Here is a 22,517-nt window from a genome sequence, read left to right on the forward strand (position 1 = left end):
CCCAGAGAAAGGAAATCAGTATATTGAAGAGTTATATGCACTTCCATCTTTGTTGCAGCACCGTTCACAATAGCCAAAACTTGGAAGCAATATCAGTGTCCATCAACAGATGAATGGATAAAGAAAATGTGGTACATATACACAGTGAAATAGTATTCAGCCATAAAAAAGAATGAGAGCCTGTTATTTGCAATAACATGGTTGGAACTGGAGGTCATTATTAAGTAAAATAAGCCAGGCACAAAAAGACAAAAATCACATGTTCTCATTTATTTGTGGGATCTAAAATTTGAAATAACTGAACTCACAGAGATAGAGAGCAGAAAGATGGTTACCAGAACCTGGAAAGGGTAGTGAGAGGGTTGGGGTGGGGAGGTGAGGATAGTTAATGGATACAAAAAAATTGCTCAGAAAGAGTGAATAATGCCTACTATTTGATAGCACAAAAGAGTGCCCATAGTCAATAATAACTTAATTGTACATTTTAAAGTAACCACATTTGGATTGTTGGTAACACAAAGGATAAATACTTGAGGAGATGGATACCTCATTTTACATGATGTAATTGCTACACATTACATACCTGTATCAAAACATCTCATTTACCCCACAAATGTGTGTGTGTGTGTGTGTGTGTGTGTATATATATATATATATCTACTATGTATCCACAAAAATTAAAATTAAAAATTAAAAAAAGAATCAGGTGAGGTACAGAGTGGTACTCCAGATAATTTATTTAATCTTTGTAGTTGTGGAAACTTCTTGAATGAAGGGATATCTAATGGAAACCCAAAAGATGATTGGAAGTGAGCCAGAAAACGGGAGAGGAACCAGAGAGTAGTGGGTGCCAAGGCTGAGAATGAAGGGCATGTGTGATGAGGCCCGGTGGTAAAGCAGGTTGGGGTGACTGCAGCAGACTGAGGCGGGGTGAATGACGAGTGGGAGGAGGGAGTTGGGTAAAAGCCAGAACATGGAGGCAGAGTAGGCCAGGGAGGCTCTGGTGGGCCTGTTAAGAATTTTAGAGGGTAGTGGCAAACCAAAGAAGAGTTTAACCAGAAAAGGGACATGATCATATCTACATCTTAGAAGATTACTTTGGTTGCATACGGAGGATGGAATGGACTAGTGGGAAACTGACTAACAGCAGGAAAGCCGGAAGGCTTCGAATGGGCCAGGCAAGAACTTATGGTGTCCTGGACTCTTAGAGTCTCAATGTCAATGGAGAGAAGTAGATAGATTTGAGATATACTCAGAAGGTTGTATTGGTCAGGGTTCTTAGCTGCAAGAAACAGAATCCATTCCAGGAGAGTTAATCAGGAAGAGTTTTATTACAGGATGATAGGTAGCTCATAAAACATTGAGGAAGGCTCATGCAGTGGACTCTAGTCTGAGCTTTTGGAAAAAACTCTAAAGGGGATAGTAGAGAAATCCTTTTGTCATGATCAAAAAGCTACCCTGTGACTAGATAACCCAGGACCATATGGTCTCTGCTACTATCCATACCAGCAACACGAATGCCCCATGCTCTGCCTAATGCAGTTCTGATAAAAGTGTCACGCATGTTCATCTAATTAGAAGAACCTTAATCTTATACATCCCCCCAGTGACAAAGAAGCAAGAGATATGTGTGACCTTTGTACAGGAAGGAATGCTAGAAAGTAACTGGAATGGTGTTGAATGAACCAGCTTGCAGTACGTGCCCCAGAGCTGGCAGGGTCAATAAATTTTGGTGGTTGAGAATAAAAGAGAAGAGAGTGTTAAGAAAGGTGTCTAACTTCTGGCATGGTATCTGAGGGGATTGTGGTAGATTATAACGAAATAAAATAACATGGCAGAAGGAAAACCACTTTGGAGGTTGGAGAAAGGGGAGGGTTGAGTTCAGTTTGGTATGGGATGACTTTGAGGTATCTTGGTCTGTGTATATACAGGTGTCTCATGAATAGTTAGATTTAGGGATTTGGAGGTATATGTTTCTGAGTCATCAACCTATGAATGACATATATTGAGAGAGGCCAGATGGTTATTAGAGAAATAAAATCATGTAGGAAGAGAGTACAGAATCTGTAGCTTGGTGAGTTCAAGGACAGAACCAACACTTAGAGGACATACAGAGCAAGAGGCATCCACAAAGAGACTGGGAAGCATTGACCAGAGAGGTGGGAGGAGACTGGGGATGTGGTATCGTGGAAGGCAAGATAAAAGAATGCATGGAGGAGAAGTGAGTGTGACAGTGTTGAATTCTGGTAGAGGTCAAGCGGGTGGAGGACTGAGGGGTGTCCAGAGTATTTAATGACAAGGGGGTCACTGGTGACTCTTCAGGGGATAATTTTAATAGTGTGATAAAGAAAAAAGCCAGAATATAGGGAGTGGAGGAGTGAATGGGATGTTGGAAAGGGAAGAGAAGCACAGAAGATGTGTCTATCCATAAGTTTTCCATGAAAGGAGAAATGATGGTGGAAAGGAGTGTGGGGTTGAAGGAATATTGGGGGTAGAGTGGAGAAGGCATGGCTAGAATGTATAAATGGTGATGAGAAGCTAGGAGAGAAGAGAAAGATTCAGAAAAGAGAGGGATAATTGAGAGATTGAAGTCCCAGAGGAAATAGATGGGGTTAAGCCAGAGTTTAGGCAAACAGGAAATTCATACAGACAATTCATTTTAATTCATTCATTCAATTTATTTTCTTTCTGAGCCATATACCTCCTGAAGCTGTTGAGGAATTCAGAATCCACTATACATTTCCTCATTTACTCATCCATTTGCTCCTCCCTCCTTCTCTCCCTTCCTTCTTCTTTTCTTTCCTTTCTCCCATTATTTATTTATTGATAACTTTCTTTAAGCCAGGCCCTGTCCTTGATGCAGAGGATACAATGGTGAATAAAAACCTATAACCCATTTTCATTGAGTTGGTAGAATAATAGGGAGAGAAAGATTAATCACATCACAATTATAAACCTGAAATTATAACAGTGATAAGAAGCATAAGGGAGAGGCTCATGGTGCTGTTATAGCATATAATAGGGTGGTTTGCGCTAGTCTGGGGAGTTCAGAGAAAGCTTCTCTGAGAAAGTGGAAATTGAGCTGAGATGTGAACGATGAGCAGAAATTCACAAGGCAAAGAAGGGTAGGTGGCTGGGAGCGAATAGTATTGCCAATAAAAGGTAATGAACTTAGATACACCAAAATGTCCAACAATAGGGGATATTTTTTCAATAAATTATAGTGTATCCACATGATGAAATAATGTGCAGCCCGGCTGAGCGCGGTGGCTCATGCCTGTAAGCCCACCACTTTGGGAGGCTAAGGCAGGCAGATCACCTGAGGTCAGAAGTTTGAGATCAACCTGGCCAACATGGCAAAACCCCGTCTCTACTAAAAATCCAAAAATTAGCTGGGTGTGGTAGCACGCACCTGTAATTTTAGCTACTGGGGAGGTTGAGGCTGAAGAATTGCTTGAACCTGAGAGGTAGAGGTTGTGGTAAGCTGAGACTGTGCCACTGCACTCCAGCCTGGGCAACAGAGTGAGACTTTCTCAAAAAAAAAGAAAGAAGAAAGAAAGAAAGAAAGGGCAGCCATTTATAAAAGATAGATGTGTATAATTTGGGTGATATGAAAGATATACTGTTTAGTAAATAAGGAAGTCATAGAATAATATGTTTGGCATGACTTCCTTTATGTAAAAATATTTATGTATAGATAGATAAATGTATAAAATGTCCAGAAGTATAGTAGTGGGGCTTGCTTTCTACATGAGCATGTATTACATTTGCAATGCAAATAAAAATCAAGAAAGATATGAACATTTATTAACTAAAATCTGACCCATTTAATATAATTAAGGAAAATCCAAAACATTTCCTGCAACTTTAGATGTGATTTGAGAGAGAACAAGTTGGTGGAAGGTCACTGCAGGGGGCAGAGTGAACCAGGGCCCGGTGAGCAAGGGGATATGCGTTCAGGTCCCACAAGTTCCAAGTCAGCTGGCATGGGTGGGGAAGGAAAGCCCTTCCTATCTGCCTTACCTGGGATGCAGGTGGAGGATCTTGTGCCAGGAGGAGTGCACTTCTTTTTGTGGGCTTGTCCTGAGCCGGGGAAAGGACAGCTCTTTGGCTCACTTTTCCATTTGAGACATCTTCCTTCTGCTGGCCCTTGAGTAGTCCAGAGTTCACTGGGAATTTCTCCATTCAGTTCATTTGCTCTTGAATTTATTCACTATCTCAAACATTCATTCATTTGGCTACTCACTAATTTATTTATTCATTCATTTACTCACCTATTTACAAATAATTCGTTTTCTCAACCAATCTTTTTGTGCTGGGCATTGTGGTGATGAGGAGAGAGGTGGACAGGTTCAGGGTTTGGAGTTCAGGGCTGTCTGCCTTGGCCAAGGGTGCTGGAGAGCTCCATCTTTCTTCTCCACTTAGCTAGTGGCTCTCAAGCTTAGGGCTTCTCAAACTTGATGTCCACATGAATCACCTAAGAATTCTGTTGAACTGCAGGTTGTGGTTCAGTGGCTATGGGTGAAACCTGTGGTTCTGCATTTCTGATAGGCTCCCAATTAAGACCTATGTTGCTGGTCCTCAACACACTCTGAGTAGCAGGAGTCTAATTTGTGATGTCCAGTAGACATATTAGGGTAGCCAGATAAAACACAGGACACACAGTTAAATTTGAATTTTAGATAAACCATGAATTTTGTTTTCAGCATAGGCATATCCCAAGTATTGTATGAAACACATTTATACTGAAAATTTACTAAATATACTAAGAAATGACTTGAGTTTATCTGGAATTCAAATACAACTGAATATCCAGTATTTTTATTTGCTACATCTGGCAATCTTACATATATAGTCCTAGCCATAAATGTGAACCACATATGTAATTCTGTTTTCTAGTATCTGTATTTTAAAAGTAAAAACAGATTAAATAATATATTTAATCCCATTTATTCAAAATATTATTTCAACATATAATTAATATCAAATTATTAGTGAGATAGTCTATATTCTTTTCTTGTACTAAGTCTTTGAAATTTAGCGTGTATTTTACACTTCCATCATATCTCAATTCAAAGTAGCCACGTGGTAAAGAGCACCATGTGGCTAGTGGCTAGTGCATTGGACAGCACAGTTCTAGATCACCCTAGTTATCTGGCTTTCATGGGCCTGGAGAATGGGCACGTTTTAAAAGCTCCTAAGTGTTTCCAACGTGCAGCCAGATTGCCACACTACTTGGCGGGGCTATCTGGTCACAGAGCATTTGGTGATGAGCGGCAGCCACCACAAGAGGGAGCCAGCCCCTTGAATAAGGCGCCTTCTCGAAGTCACGTAAAGTCTCACTGGACAGGGATCAGGAATGCTGGGTGAATCCACATGCCCAGCGCCTGGACCCGTTTCTCAGCTTCCTTCACACTCGCTTTCCCAGCCAACATTTTCCACAGTCTGGCCCACTCCTGTGCATCTTTCTGTAAAATTGCTCCACAATTTTCCCTATTACCTGCAGTATCTTGATCCCTTCCTCCTCCTCCCACTATCATAAGGTCTTCCCCGTTTAGCGGTGTGAGAAGGTGCAAAGACTAGGAACCGGGACTCCCACAGACTGGGGTCTGGATTCCAGCTCTGCTCCTTACTAGCTAAAGTCTTTCAGGGAGTCGCACAACTGTCCTCAGCCTCCTCACTAGTGTGAAGATGATGCCAATTTCACCACCATGTCGAAGAAAAAAATGTGTGATAAAATACTTAGAGCCCTGCCCAGGAGGTGTTTGTAATAAAGCAAAGTAGGTGCTCAGAAAATAGCAGTTCATTTTCCCCCTCCCTACAAATATGTTGGCGGTGATGTGATACCCCTAATACATTAGTCCTCAAACCTGGCTGCACCGCAGGACCACCTAAGGAGCTTATGAATAAATCCTGTTTCCTGATCCTCTCTCCCAGAGTTTCTGATCCAGTAGGACTAGGATGAGGCCAGGGATTATGAACTATGAATTTTAAAGAGGTTCTCCAGGTGATTCTGAGCAGCCAGCCTGATACTGATTTTGTAGGGTATTGTTAGGAAACCATTGAAAGTAGAAGGAACAGGGGATTTGGAATTAAGGGTCCTGGGTTTAACTTCTTGTTTTGTTGTTGACTCAGTTTCTTTGAGCCTCAGTTATGACATTTTTTTTTTTTTTTTTTTTGAGATGGAGTTTCGCTCATGTCGCCCGGGCTGGAGTGCAATGGTGCGATCTCGGCTCACCGCAACCTCCACCTTCTGGGTTCAGGCAATTCTCCTGCCTCAGCCTCCTGAGTAGCTGGGATTACAGGCATGCGCCACCATGCCCAGCTAATTTTTTGTATTTTTAGTAGAGACGGGGTTTCACCATGTAGACCAGGATGGTCTCGATATCTTGACCTCGTGATCCCCCTGCCTCGGCCTCCCAAAGTGCGGGGATTACACGAGTGAACCACCGCGCCTGGCCTAGTTATGATATTTGTTAAAGGAGACTAGTAAGACGCTCTGCTTAGGAAGTGGTAAGACACACAAGGCACCTGGCAGAGGAAGGGCTGCGGAGCCCTGGTCTTCCCTTTCCCTGTCCTCTTCCTCTCCCCTAATTCCCTGTGCTGCTGACTGTTTCTCGCACAGGTTATTCTTTCTCACCTGCCAACAACTGTTCATCACTTTCCTGCCACTTGGCATGTTCTCCCTCGTTTATCAGAGGTGGGCGGCTAAACCAACAGCCTCACTGGCTTCCCTTTGACTTCAGGTTAGATTTTGTCTTTGGTGTCCTATTGTTTCATTCTTGGTTTCTGATTTAATTTCTTTGACCCACAAGGAGTTTTTAGTTCATATGAGGCCTTTCCTATCCCCTCACTAGTCAAAGTCCTACAGGTTTTTGTGGGAAGGGATGGGTTGCATCGGGAAGGGGTAAGTCCAAGTTCTATGTGGAGAAGATTAAAGAACACAACTCCACCCTCCATTTCCATTGTAGGCTTCTGACCTGAAGCAGGTTTCCTATACAGCAAAACATCAAAAACAAAGCCAAAAGACAAATGACAAACTGAGGGAAATAGGCAAAGTGTTACTATCTTAATAGGTCTCATATACAAATAACATTAAATCAGGTTTGGAGTTTTTATTAATATCATGGCCCAACCATCCTGATTCTTGCATTGAGACAGTAATTGTAACTTAAAATGACTGTCGGATTGTGTACTAAGAGTGAGCAGAAAAATCATGGACCTGCTGGAGTTTTCATCTAGTTGCAGAAGAAATTTACACCCACTGAACAAATTTTAAAACGACAAAAAAAGACCCAAAATAAAACTGCATTTTTGTTGTGTCAACAGTGGTGTCTATTCAATGTATTGGTCACACCCAGTGTTCTGTACCCTTTTTATTTCTTTTTTCTTTTTTTTTTGAGATGGAGTTTCGCTCTTGTTACTCAGGCTGGAGTGCAATGGCACGATCTCGGCTCACCGCTACCTCTGCCTCCTGGGTTCAGGCAATTCTCCTGCCTCAGCCTCCTGAGTAGCTGGGATTACAGGCATGCGCCACCATGCCCAGCTAATTTTTTGTATTTTTAGTAGAGATGGGGTTTCACCATGTTGACCAGGATGGTCTCGATGTCTTGACCTTGTGATCCACCTGCCTCGGCCTCCCAACGCTTTTAATTTTTTACTTAACATACCATGGAATTTTTACAATTCAAGTACATCAAGATTTGCCTCAAACTTTTGATTCCTTAAAGAACTAAAAGTAGATCTATTGTTTGATCCAGCAATCCCACTACTGGGTATCTACCCAGAGGAAAAGAAGTCATTATATGAAAAAGATGCTTGCACACTCGTTTATAGCAGCACAATTTGCAACTGCAAAACTATGGAACCAGCCCAAATTCCCATGCATCAACAAGTGGATAAGGAAAATGCGGTATATACACACCATGGAATGCTACTCAGCCATAAAAAGAACAAAATAATGGCATTTGCAGAAACCTGGATGAAATTGGAGACTGTTATTCTAAGTGAAGTAACTCAGGAATGGAAAACCAAACATTGTATGTTCTCACTCATATGTGGGAGCTAAGCTATGAGGACACAAAGGTGTAAGAATGATACATTGGACTTTGGGGACATGGGGGAAAGAATGAGGGATGGTGAGGTATAAAAGACTACACACTGGGTACAGTGTACACTGCTCAGGTGATGAATGCACAGAAGTCTCAGAAATCACCACTAAAGAGCTATTCATGTAACCAAATACCATTTGTTCCCCAAAACCCATTGAAACAAACAAACAAAAAAAAGATTTTCCTTGTCAATTCCATATTGCTTGTTTAATCATTTCCAGTGTTTTTTCTGATAAAGAATGATGATATTACTATCTTAAACCCTTACTATTTCCCCACTTCTTTCATTATTTTCTTAGGATATATTCCTCAAAATGAAATATTCAGTACGGATATTTAAAAAAGCATCTTTAAAATTTTGATATATTATTCTCTCAAAAAGTTAGATCAGCTTACACTCTTGCTAACAAACTATGCTTAATGACAAATTTCCATATCCTTGGAAAGTGAAGAATATCAATATTTTTATTATTTTCAAGAGAGAACGGGTGGAAGTAATGTCTTAGTTTAACCTATAAGTTCTTGGATTATCGTCCACTGATAAGCACCTTTTTCTGCATTTGTGGGTGTTTTAAATTTCTTCTCTTTTCATTTTCTTGTTCATGTTGGTGAAGAAAGTTTTAATCAGATTAATAATTCCATTACAAGGTTGTGTTTTAATATCTCCTTTTGGTGAAATTAATGTTAAATTGGTGGGCAGAGGTCTCCACCCCTCAATTATATATAAAATTAATGCCTCCAATTACTGTTTTAGATTAGAGTACTTTTCAGATGATTATCTTCCATGTAACTCAAGGTTTTATAGTATTTTGATTTTTTTAAGCATGTGAGTGTAGCATGAAGCTCACTCAGACAGAAATAAGCTTGTTAACATGGACTTTGGGGAGGGTGGGAGGTGGCGCTGCTAACCTAGTTGGGCACTTTGTGGGTGCCCACTCACTGATTCTCAGAGTCAGGCAGTCCAAGTCGATCTGAAACAATTTTTGGGGATGTTTATAAAAATTACAAAGAAGTTTGTTAGTGAGACAACTTATTCTTTTACCATACAATTAAAAATATACATGTACATCTGATCAATTTGAATTTTTCTCACTGAGGAGCTTGTGAAAGTCTTCATCTCAAATGACGTCGAGAATGGCCATTCCTGTTGCATTTGCAGTGAACAGGATTCTGGGGACCCTCTCTGTGTGGCCAAGCAGCATGTCCTTATGCTAAGCCCAGCATTTGTCGTTGACACCCATTTTCTGTTTTTTTCCTCATGTTTCAGTTCAGCATAATCACAATAAAGTTTAGGATTTTTCCTTCCCTCTCCTGTGTTTTACAAAATGCAGTGAAGGAACTGAATCCATAAGATGCAAGTGCAAGACCGCTCTCCTTGCCCAGGGTCCATCCTAACCCAGCCTTTGGGTGTTTTTTTCCTTGCTTTTGGATGATTACACTCCAAATAGGCCTCATATCTTTCCCAATCATTCTTAGATGGCAAAAAGTGCTTTAAGTCAGAGAAACCGAGAAACAGCCACACCTCAGTAACCCACACGTCTCATCTAACTACGGTGTACCTGGGTATATCTGACAATGCAAGAAGATTGTTGATATTTCTTCCCACTATATGACCACATCGTCTTCAGTAATAATCACAAAATGAAGCAAATCAGAATAATGGCCAAAGAAGAAATAGAGACAGTGAAAATTTTCTTTTATTAAACTTCTCTATATAATCATGCCAGTAAACAAAAACTAAAAATAAAAATATTACAATATGGAAAGGATAAAAGTAATGAACTAATGCTTTGTACATACACTAGGATTTTTTAAAGGAAAAATTACACTGCAATCTGCAGTCTTTTAAAATTTAAACACAAGAAAAGTTCAGCTGGGAACTTTCTGAATTAACTTCTATGTAGAAAATATTTATTAAAAAGCGAATGATAGCAATGTACTAATTTCCAAGTTGTCTCACAGAATGGCGGAATTGAAGTAATGCCTGTAATTTGTCTTTGCGACAACTATGCTGTCGTTGCTTATTTCTAATCTTTTGATTAAATGCAGAAGTATGTAGTACCACAGGAGCTGGAGATAGCAAACTGTGCCTGAAGCAAACATGAGTGATTCTCAACCCTTAGGAACTTGTTCTTGAAACGAATGTATGTAGCTAAGACCCAGTGTGTTGAGACCAACTGGACAGCTGGGAACTTTCTGAATTAACTTCTATGTAGAAAATATTTATTAACAAGCGAATGGTAGCAATGTACTAATTTGAAACCGAGGTATTATTATTTTTCAAGAGCAACCACAGCAGTGGTTTAGACATTAAACTAACAAAAGATATTTTTGGAGAGGAGTATTTATCATTGGCAGTATGTAGAAATGCTGTAAAATGTTCATGAAAGGCAGACTAACTTTGAGTGAATTTAATCACTGCTTTAAAATTCTCCACAGATGACTCAAGTTGATGCCTTGGTACCATATAAGCTCCTGAGCTTGGATTCAACCTTCAGAAAAACATGAGTAAAAGGCCTAGTTTCTGTCATTGAGTGAAAGGGGCTCAAGGTAAAAATAATCCTCAGTTGTTAAATGAAGAGTGATTTTTTTAAACACCTGAGTTTGTAGTTGATTTGTACTCAGTAACTTGTTACTATAGAAACTGCTTCTTGGTGCTGTTGAGGCAGGACTTGAACACTGGGCCAAATTGAGGACAGGGACAGGGTAGAAGCAGCTTTCCATAAGACATTCCCACCAGTGTGGCATGTCAGTTTACCATTGCCATGGCAACACTCAGAAGTTACTGCCCTTATCCCTGGCAATGACCTGACAACCCCAAAGTTACCAAGCTTTGTGTAGAAATGCCTGCATATCTGCTCTGCAATTTGCATGAAATTAAAGTATCATGTGAATATGATCATAGAACTGCCTTTGTGCTGCTTGCTACTCTGGGCACGCTGCCTGCAGGGTAGCCCTGCTCCGCAAGGGGCAGCTCCTCTGCTGCTGCTGTACGCTGCTGCTGTCTAACACCACTGACTCACCCTGGAATTATTTCCTGAGCGAAACCAAGAATCCTCCCGGAATAAGACCTGATTTGGGGGCCTGTTTGCCCTGCAACACTGGCTTTCCTTCTTGCTGTCATCTGAACACTGGATCTTCTTTCTATATGGTGCAGTTTTTCTTGCATGAAAAGAAGAGGTTTTAAACCCTTATTTTAGAGAGAAGAATCACTCTGTGAATAGGATCCAAACTGAACATGGATGCTGCCTGGGCAGAGGCATGAATATGTAGCCCTAGTACACAGTCTGCACAGAACTCAGGGGATGTCCACATTCACTGTCAAGTGGGTCACAGAGGCCTTTTTCACCGCTCCACAATGCTTTTGTTTGGGCCTTCCACACCCTCATCTTTGACAATTACTGGCCTGAGGCTGCTCCAGGGACCTAAAATGGCAAGTAGGCCCACTGATTCCAAATGTCTTAATTCTGAAAAGCATTGATCTGAATATCTGTGGCAGAGAGTGAGGGGCCCGCTATTACAGAGGAGGTGATCTCTCTTGGAGCAATGGAAATTTTTCTGAATAGTGAAATCCACTGTGGCTTTGCAAATGACCACTGGTGAGTGTGAGTCTTCAATCAGGATGCCTCTTTGGTGGTGTGTCAGCATGCAATTGTCTTGAAAGTCCTCAGGGGGAGGCACAATTGGTATGGTTCCCCGTCGGGCCTGATAACTCTCCAAGGCCTCCCTGGGGTGCGGTGCCCATGCCAAGAAGGCACTGCAGCAATTAAAGAAGGTTTTCTCCCTGAGCTCTGGGGTATATTTATCTTCAAGCTAATGTTACAGTTGGTGCTTCCTTTTGCCAAGCTTCATAACAACTGGGCCTCCTATTCCTTCACAGCCTCATGACAGTGAGAGGAGGGTTCAAAAGAAAAATCTTCCTTCTGGTAAGAAGGGAAGAGCGCTAGTTGAATATCCATTAGATTCAATAAGTCAGCCTCATTTCAAAGGCATCTTGACCTATTGTGGGTCCTGCTGAAGCTGTGACCTAGAAGAGATGCTGGGCCTTTTGTCCCCGAAGACTGGTGGGAGGAAGCCTGAGCGGCCGGGACGATGTCCTGCTGGACAATGGGGAGCATTGACGAAGTGCTCCCGTTTATTGGCCGAGCCACTGCATCAGTCATTCATTCACAGGCACAAGGTCTAAATTGCAGAACCAATTAACAGCACTAATAGCCCTTGCCTGAATTAATCTTTGAGACAAAAGGGAGGAGAAGTGGAAGTGCTATTAGCAAATCAAGCTGTACCATCCCTGCTTTATTGCGGAAATCTCAGAGTCTGTATGTGGCTATTGTGCGCTGACTGCAATTACAGCCCTCATTTAAAAATGATTAAGTGGTTATAATTATTTTTCAATTAAAACTTATATCTTCCATTTATGCAACATTTCAGACTTCAATTAAACTTCTTTTTAAAAGTGCCACTGAACCAAAAGATTCCTGTTGCCTCTTTCGCCAGGAAACCCTAAACTCAATCCAGATAGAATTTTGATTTCCAGCCTTTGGAATTAGTTATATTAAGTTTAGATATTGTGATGAAAGTTAACAAGCAATAAACTTGGCAGTGCCTGCAGGAAGTGACCATAACCGTCTCCACCACCATGGGTGGGGAGGAGAAGCACAGTTTTAGGCCCTTCTTGGTCAGGCCTGAGAAATTTGTGACCTTGTCATCCTAAGGTAACATCACTAGAAAAGCTGCTTCCTGAGGCCCAGTATTTAGAAAAGCACCCTCAGCTGTGGTCTTGTGACAGTAATGAGTTGCTGTAAGCAAAGTGTGACATTCCAAGCAATTTGATTTGTTTAAAAACTAGATCAGTTTCAGGATTTTCCTCGTAAACCCATCTTATTTGCCTTTAATGTTCTTTCTTGAGGAGGAGAGAATGGAACTGATAGGAATGATGCATAAACCGTGGCTTACTTTATTTTGCTGCCACCCACAATCAGAACAGGTTCTTGGGACGATGACTCTCATGGAGCCATCACAGTTGTGTGTGGTGTTGGAGAAAAGAACTGGGAATCGTTAGGATCTGGAGGTTTCATCAGGACTGTTTTATGGAGCCCTGCTCACCAGCTTTAGTGAGCACCAGGGTTGTGAAATCAATTCTTGGGTTCAGACCATGGAAGGTGTTAGTTGTTATCCTGATACTGGCCAACCTTGGACTTCTATTTTAACTGGTTATTCTGAGTCAATGACTGCAATGTTGTTCTGTGCTGTTGAAGGAGCACATGTTGCATGTCATGAGTTTTAGAATCACACAATTAAAAGAAATCATTTATAATTCTTGTTCCTTAGTAACAAAGTCCCGGTTTCTCTGACCTGATTATAGCACTAGTAAGGAAAACTATGTCTAAGGAAATGGAAGACAATGGTAGTCATGAAGTCTTGAGCCTGTGCTATGGACCAGACCTTGTCCAAGTAACTCAGACAAAACTTATGGCCCTTCCTTGCAAGGAAGAGATGTACTATGCAATCTATTTTTCCCTTTTAAAAAATTAAATAAAATATGTCACCTGTTATTGTTTATTTCTCCATAGTACCTTTAATTTTTATGTTTATACAATATGTTAACTGTAGAAGAATAGGAAATTTGGGAAATAAACCTAAGCAAAAAATCAAATCAAATTAATTCTGACCAGTGTTGAAGATTTCAGGTAATACCTTTTACTATAAAAAATTTATTTCTCATTAAAGTTAGATCCCCTGAGCATCTGATCAGCCTATAGCCACAGGACAGATGAGCTGTGTGTCATCCTTCTGTGTGAATTGTAGCCAGGGTCAGGGGAAGGTACCGAGGTGTCTACTGAATTCTGTGTGTTTGGGTAGTAGGTAGGGAGTGCGCAGGACAAAGAAACCTATGAGAACCTCTGGATTCGGAGGAACGTGAGGAATTGTACTTGGTGCAGACCAGCCTCAGAAACAAGAATGGTAGTCAAGACCCAGCAGCAAGTGGGTTACTGGGTCAGGAGACTCTGGATTTTTTTCTTTCTTTAATCTATAGGCTGCAGGGCTGGTAGCAGAGCAAATAGGGCCTTGAAGGCTGGGAGAAGCTGAAATATTTGGAAGTACATATTTTCCTGTTAATATTTTTGAGAAAGCTTGTTATAACTTAATCACTATTTTTGGTTTTCACATGTATACCTACCTTTTTAAAATGTCTCTACGATTTCCTACTGAACTGACCAGTTTACATCAGTTATTTTATAGTTTATATAACAAACTTACAATGTAGATGCTTTACAAGCTAAATTTTCAGATGGGATTAGAGATGTTGTTCAGAGAGGCTAAGAATTTTGCCCTTGGTTACATACCTAAGATGTGGCAGAGCTGTATTTACTTGTCTGTCTTAGCAGCAGTACCACTCTTCCTTAATGATAATGACTTTATAGAAGAGCAGACATGTGGTAGGACAAGGACGTCCCTCCCCAGTCTTACCCCCATGGTTCCTTCTGTCCCTACCCATGCACCTGTTACTTTTCTTCAAAATAGTTGTTCATTTTCTTTTTTTCAACTCTTCTCTGTGAATTTAAGGATGAGCTTATCACATTTCATAAATAAGACCCCTCTTGGGATATTGATTGGAAAAACATTAAAATTATAGGTTACTTTGGAAAAGACTTGACATCTTTATGAGATTAAGTCTTTCTGTCGGTGAATGTGCAGTATCTCTATTCAGATCTTCTTACATGTGCTTTAATAATATTTAATAATTTGTTTTCCTACAAAGCACATCTATTTATTACAAGGCTCCTTACAGATTTTTACAGTTTTATACTGTGAATGGGATTTTTCTCTATTATCTTTTTCAATTGATTATTATTGTTGTATAGAACTTCAATTGATTTTTATATATAAATTTTGTCTCTAGTGAGCTTGCTAAATTATCTTATTCACAAATAAAGACAATTTTGTTTCTTTTTTCAATTTTTATATGTGTATTAGAAATGAATTGCTTGTATTCAATAAAACAGTGAATAGAAGCAATGATGTGAGCATTTTTTCCTTGTTCATGTTTTAAAGAGACAACCTCTAATATTTCATTATTAAGTATATTATTTGTTTTAGGTTTTGATAAATGCTTGTATCAGATTAAATAAATTATTTTCTCTTTATAATTTGCTAGAAGTTATTTTTAATTCTGAAAAGATTGACCTTCATCAGCTCTTTCTTTGCAGTTACTATGATGACTACATAGCTTTCCTTGTTCAGTCTCGTGCTGGGGTATATGATATTACTCTCCTTGCATTCCTGGGATGTGCCCTACATTGTCACGATAAACGGCTGAATTCAGTTTGGTGGTATTTTACCTTAAATTTTCTGTCCAGTTTTTTTTTTTTTTTGAGACAGAGTTTCGCTCTTGTTACCCAGGCTGGAGTGCAATGGCGCGATCTTGGCTCACTGCAACCTCTGCCTCCTGGGTTCAGGCAATTCTCCTGCCTCAGCCTCCTGAGTAGCTGGGATTACAGGCACGTGCCACCATGCCCAGCTAATTTTTTGTATTTTTTTTTCCATCCAGTTTTATTAATGAGATCGACCTGTAATTTCTGCCCTGCCTGCCTTCCTCTTTACCTTCTCTCCTTCCATGTCTTACTACTAAGGGTATGCTTACCCCTCCATGAGTTGATTTTTATCTTTCCATCTTTTCCCATGCGTTGGAGCAGTCTGCGTGTCATCAAGATCATTTATTTGATGCACATTTACTGAGTGCTGACTATGTGCCAAGCCCTCTTCTAGTCATTAGGGATATAGCACTGGACAAGCAATGGTTCCATTAACATTTAAAAGACTCTCCTGGCTTTGGGTCTTTAAAGTGTGAAAGAGTCTTTTGATTTCCAATTTAATTTCTTTCATGGTTTTTTTGTTTATTCAGGCTTTCTATTTTTCTTCAGTTTGTTTTTTAGATTTTTTTTCCTAGGAACTTGTTTAATATATATATTTACCAATGAATTGAGATAAATTATTTATAATATTAATGTATGATTTTGAATCTCTTCTGTAGCTGTAGCTTTGTCCCTTCCACTCCACCCCATAATATTGCTTATTTCTGCCTTTTCACTTGCTCAGTCTTGTTAAAGCCTTATCTATTTTATTATTGTTAAACTAGTTTTATTAGTTTTTGTAAGAAACCATCTTTTAGCTCTCAATTTCTGCCCTTTACTATTTTTTATATTTCTTTCATAAACATTTCTGTTTCTAGCTTTTTGAAATGATCACATAATTAATTTATTTCCAACCTGTCAATTAAAAAGTATGTCTCTCTATTATTCCCACTGAAAGAAACTAGGACTTCTGGAAGAATGGCTGAGTTGAGATCTGGGGCAGAAAATATACAAAATAAGCTGGGAACATCTGTCACAATAGATAAAAAAGGAGCTATCAAAGACTACCAGGGTCATAACAATAGGACTCTGAAGCTTAATTAAAGAGGTTCATTCTCACTGGCCAGAAATGGGACAATGTGACCATCAAAAAGAATAATATCTGCAGAGAATTGAAATACATCATGCATATTAAAATCTGTGAGCCCATAATGTTTCTAAAAATATCCCACATGGTAATCTTTGATATTAGGGTATTCACTCATTATTGTAAAACCTTTTACAAAGGGGCAGGGTCAGTGTTTATCCTGTTTTTCCTACATGAAGTTTTCCTAGGTAGAACTAAGTAGTTGAGGGAAAGCTCTCTTTAGAATAAGTTTAGTCGATAAACAAAGAATGGTATGTTTAGGATACCATCCCTTCATAGTCCTCAATGAGTATGCGAAGGTAGGCAATAATCCTTAATGCCCACTAAAGCCTCCTGACTTGATGCATTGGAAAATACACACCCTCACCTATGAAACATTATAGCCCAAAATTTAAACCTTGGTATAATCATATTTCAGCATCTAAATAATAGTGTATGGGAAGCACAGGAAACCAAGGAACATGTGAAATGACCCCATGGGGATTGAACTAATAAAATCCAGACTATGGGGAATCCCACATCAAAAACAGCAGGCTTTTTCAACAAATAATTAGCAAGGAGAAAAAAAAAAAAAAGAGGGAGTAAAATCTGTAAAGGATACCTAAATGACATATAAGCCAAATACAATAACTGAACTTTGTTTGGAATCCTGATTCAAACACACTGTATAAAAATGATAAAGGAATTACTATTAGTTGTTTCAGTTGTGATGACAGAAGGGTTGTTTGGTTAAAAAAGAGAGATGCATATCTTTTAGAGATATATGCTAAAGTGTTTATACATAAAATGTATAACATATTTTGCTTCAAAATATTCCAGGATGATCAAATGCTGATAATGGTTGAAGCTGGATGATAGGTACATAAAGGCTCATTATACTCCCTTCTCTACTTTCATATATATTTGAATTTTCCTGTAATTAAAAAAATATATCTAAGATTTTAAATTAACCCCTCAGTAGTAATTCAGCTTTATTCTACAAGTTTTCTAGGTCATACTTTTATTGTTGTTGAGATCTAAACATTTTTTCATTTCCATTGTGAGTTTCCTCTTTAAACAATAAATTTAGTGATGAATTTGTATACATATGCACACTTTACATATTTTAATGTTTATATTTTAAATGTTAACTGATCATTTCTGATTTAATTGTATGAGATCAAACATTGTCTTAATTGCATTGATTTTATTCTTTGAAATTGCTTAAGACTTCTTTTGTTATCTAATGGTCAAGAGCAAGTTAAAAAATAATTTTAAGAAAATATTGCATTTGAATTTGTAAAAAAATATATTATTTATTTAGTGGATTCAGAATTCTTCTTTTTATCAATTAGATCAACTTACTCACTTTGTTGTTCTTTATTACTGTAATCTCAGTACCTTGGGAAGCCGGGGTGGGCAGATCACCTGAGGTCGGGAGTTCAAGACTAGCCTGACCAACATGGAGAAACCCCATCTCTACTAAAAAAAACAAAATTAGAGGGGCATGGTGGTGAAACTGGACCGCTTCCTTACACCATATACAACAATTAACTTAAGATGGATTAAAGATTTAAATATAAAATCACAAACTATAGAAACCCTAGAAGAAAATCTAGGCAATACCATTCAGGACACAGGCATGGGCACAGATTTCATAACAAAAACACCAAAAGCAATTGCAACCAAAGCAAAAATTGACAAATGGGATCTAATTAAACTAAAGAGCTTCTGCACAGCAAAACAAAACAAAACAAAAAACTGTCATCAGAGTGAACAGGCAATCTACAGAATGGGAGAAAAGTTTTGCAATCTATCCATCTGACAAAGGTCTAATATCAAGAGTCTACAATGAATTTAAAGAAATTTACAAGGAAAAAACTCTAACCGCATTAAAAAGTGGACAAATGGTATAAACATATACTTCTCAAAAGAAGATATTTATGCAGCCAATAAACATATGAAAAAAATGTCAACATCCCTGATCATTAGAGAAACTCAAATCAAAACCACAATGAGATACCATCTTACGTTAGTCAGAATGGCGATTATTAAAAAGTCAAGAAACAACAGATGCTGGCAAGGTTGCAGAGAAATAGGAATGTTTTTATACCGTTGTTGGGAATGTAAATGTGGAAGACAGTGGTGATTCCTCAAAAACCTAGAACTAGAAATACCATTTGACCCAGCAATCCCATCACTGGGTTTATAACCAAAGGAATGTAAATCATGCTATTATAAAGATACATGCCAACGTATGTTCAATGCAGCACTATTCACAATAGCAAAGACATGGAATCAACCCAAATGCCATCAATGATAGACTGAAATGTGGTACACATATGCCATGGAATACTATGCAGCCATTAAAAGGAATGAAATCACATCCTTTGCAGAGACATGGATGGAGCTGGAAGCCTTTATCCTCAGCAAACTAATACAGGAACATAAAACCAAACGCCAAATATTCTCACTTATAAGTTGGAGCTGAACGATGAGAACCCACAGACACAGGGAGGGGAACAACAAACTCTGAGGCCTGTTGTTGTTGGGGTGGGGAGAGGGAGAGCATTAGAAAAATAACTAATGCATGCTGGGCTTAATATCTAGGTGGTGGGTTGATAGGTACAGCAAATCACCATGGCACATGTTTATGTATGTAACAAACCTGCACTTCTTACACATGTACCCCAGAACTTAAAAAAATAAACAATATTGTTTTTGATGCAATTAATATTACTTGCTTAGTTTTTCTTTTATTTTATTTTGGGATGGAGTCTCACTCTCTCCTGGGCTGGAGTGCAGTGGCATGGTCTCGGCTCACTGCAACCTCTGCCTCTTGGGTTCAAGCAATTCTCCTGCCTCAGTCTCCTGAGTAGCTGGGATTACAGGCGCCCACCACTATACCAGGCTAATTTTTGGTACTTTTAGTAGAGACAGGATTTCACCATGTTGGCCAGGCTGGTCTCAAACTCCTGACCTAGTGATTCGCCTGCCTCAGCCTCCCAAAGTACTGGGATTACAGGCGTGAGCTAATATTTGTATGATACATCTTTTTGGATTGCTTTATTTTTCATCCTTCTTTTGGTTTTATTTTAGGTTGATCTTTAAAAAAATTCTGCTAATTTTTATACTTTAATTGGTAAATGTAATCTGCTTACATGTATTGTGATTCTTGAAATATTGGTGTTAACTCCACCGTCTTATTTTGGGTTTATTTTTTGCCATCTGCAGAGGCAGGTAGACAAGCCACTTCAAGAAAAACCTGGTGAATTAGCTCATGGAGAAAGATTTACAACATGTGATTTAGGGTATGCCAGCCACTCATATAATTATACATGCTTTCCTATGCTTGTATTTTTTTAAATAAATAAATCTATTTATTCTACTATGGGAAAGGGGGTAGAGGCAAAAGTTGACGGATGGAGGAAAATTATTTTTTTCTCTCATTTCCCAAAAGCAAATGATGGTTGGTAAATTACTGATGATGATTGTTAGAGTCAGTCAGTCCTTCAGCCAGAAGGTGTTTGTTGAGAACTATGATGTTCTGGGCATTGTGTTGATGCTGGGATATAGGGATGCACGAGATAATCGCTGTCCGTGTTTATATACAGAAAGTCAAGAAGGAAACGGTTATTAGCAAATACGGCTCAAACTGGGCTCCCTGGGCTCTGAGTCACAGGTATCCAGACATGGAAGGGTATGATGAGCAGAATGTTGGCCCCTGGCTTTCACACTCTGGTGTTATGCCATGGAGTAAAGTATAATTAAAGTTATTAATCAATGGACCTTAAAATAGGGAGCTTATCCTGGATTATCCAGTTGAGTCTAATTTAATCATATGAGTCCCTAAAAGCAGAGAACTTTTTCTGGCTGGTGGCACAAGAGGCAGGCAGAAGTGGAAGTCAGAGGTGGCAGGAGAAATCGGAGTGAGGTATTCGAAGCATGAAAAGAATTTCATAAGCTATCGCTGTTTGAAGGTGAACATGGCCCTGTGACAATGGAAATGGGGACTTCAGTCCTACAACCACTAGGAACTGAATTCTGCCAACACCAGTGAGCTTGGAAGAGGACCTTGAGCTCCAGATGAGAATCAGAGTCCCTTGATTTTAGACTGGTGAGACCCTGAGTAGAGAATTCATCCACACTGTGCTGGACCTATTAATTTTCCAAACTTCTCTGTAAAATGCTCTGTTTGCATTTCTGCAAGCTATGGGTGTCCCTTAAAGACTTTCAGTGCTTCCTGATGTCTGACTGACAGTTTCTTTCCTGGATCCATTACCATGGGGAATTTCCAGCACAGGCCAAGGTTCAGGTACTGTGGCTAAGAACATAATTTGGAATTTCTTTACTACTCACTGGCTGTTTAATTTTGGACAAGTTAACCTTTCACAATCTTAGTTTTCATATATGGAAACTGAAGATATCAAATGCAGTGAGAATTAAGTGAAGTCATGTAAAGTGCCTAGTACAATGATTTTAAGTAGAAGATATAGTTAATTAGTGTCATTTCCAGAACACTTTTTGAGGTTAACTCTAAGTTTTGCCCTATGCCAAGCCCTGGGGCACTGCAACCAAGAACCCACTTTTGGGCAGGGGAGTACCCTCTGGATCCATCTCCCTGCTAAGGACACACACCTTGTCAGGGTCCCTCTTCATTTAGCATGCGGGTAGCCATTGCCATCTAAATTTCACATCAGGAAGTTGATCTAAATAACCTTGGCCAGCAGTAGACTCTTTCAGGTACAAGTTGTCCAATGTGAGATCCTTAATCACCTGCTTTGAAGAGGAGGATGGGGGCTCAGCTGCATGTAAAGACCTCTGTGGATCAATGTGCTTGCTTTAACATTGTTTTTTTGTTGCCACTTTGTTCCTTCTGCCTTCAGATGCCAGTGAGGTACTTCTCCAGCATTACTAAGCACATAGCTAAACTCACGTCCTAGGGTCAAGTGGGATGAAAATTCAGTGACTTTTGGCTTCACTACTCGTGCACTTGCTGGGCTGGGCTGCACCAAGCAGGCTGGAGCTACTTCTGCACAACATTGCCTCAAAGTGTTAGGAATAAACAGGCATGTGCCTGGAGGATGTTGACTCATGCTACCACCTTCCCTCTTTCTATCTCTCCTTGATGGTGGAAGTGTCTATGGTTCTGACAGATGCCACAGCACTGGGGGATGCATGGGGATAGTGCTACCCCCTCATGTCTGTGGAGAGCCAGCCCAGGCCTTCCTCTTTATCTGACCTGGTGTGGATGCCTGTGAGGTTGGAGCTCTCCGACAGCGGGGCATTTTATCAGAGGCTGCTTGATTCCCTGCCCCATCTCTAATTCTCCACCAGCCATGCCTTCTACAAATGCATGTGTCTCTTCTGGATGGGACATTGCTTCTCAGGCTTGTTGTTGGCGATCAGTGCCAGGCTCAGGGTAGATCTGGCATTGGCAAAGGGAATATGTGAGTCAGCAGAGCTCAGTGAGTAGCCTTTAAACCAAGCTGGTGCCCTCGGGGTTTCTAAAGGTGTAGCTGAACTGCTATCAAGAGTCAGGGTTTCCAAAGGTACAGCTGAGCTGCTCTCAAGAGTCCTGTCAAGTTGGGAAGAACATGCCAGCACTTGTTTCAACGTAAGTACATGCTCCGCATTGGGTCTTTGTCGTGTTCTTCATTTTCGCTGTAGAAATTCCTTCTTTTACCTTTAAACAACTTCAGAAATATTCTTCATAGAAAGGCACAGCTATTCTTCAAATTCTGACAATTTTATAAAGACATAATTGCATTAATTGACTGTTCATACTTGCCAGCTCCTTTACATACTATCTGATTCAGTCCTTACAAATCCAAGTGAGACAGTGCTTATTCTCAGTTTACAGATGAAGAAAAAGAAGCACAGAGGATTAAGTAAGCTGTTCAAAATCACACAGCTAGAAATTGA

Source organism: Callithrix jacchus, chromosome 17 (genome assembly GCF_049354715.1).
Source record: "Callithrix jacchus isolate 240 chromosome 17, calJac240_pri, whole genome shotgun sequence".
Taxonomy (NCBI): domain Eukaryota; kingdom Metazoa; phylum Chordata; class Mammalia; order Primates; family Cebidae; genus Callithrix; species Callithrix jacchus.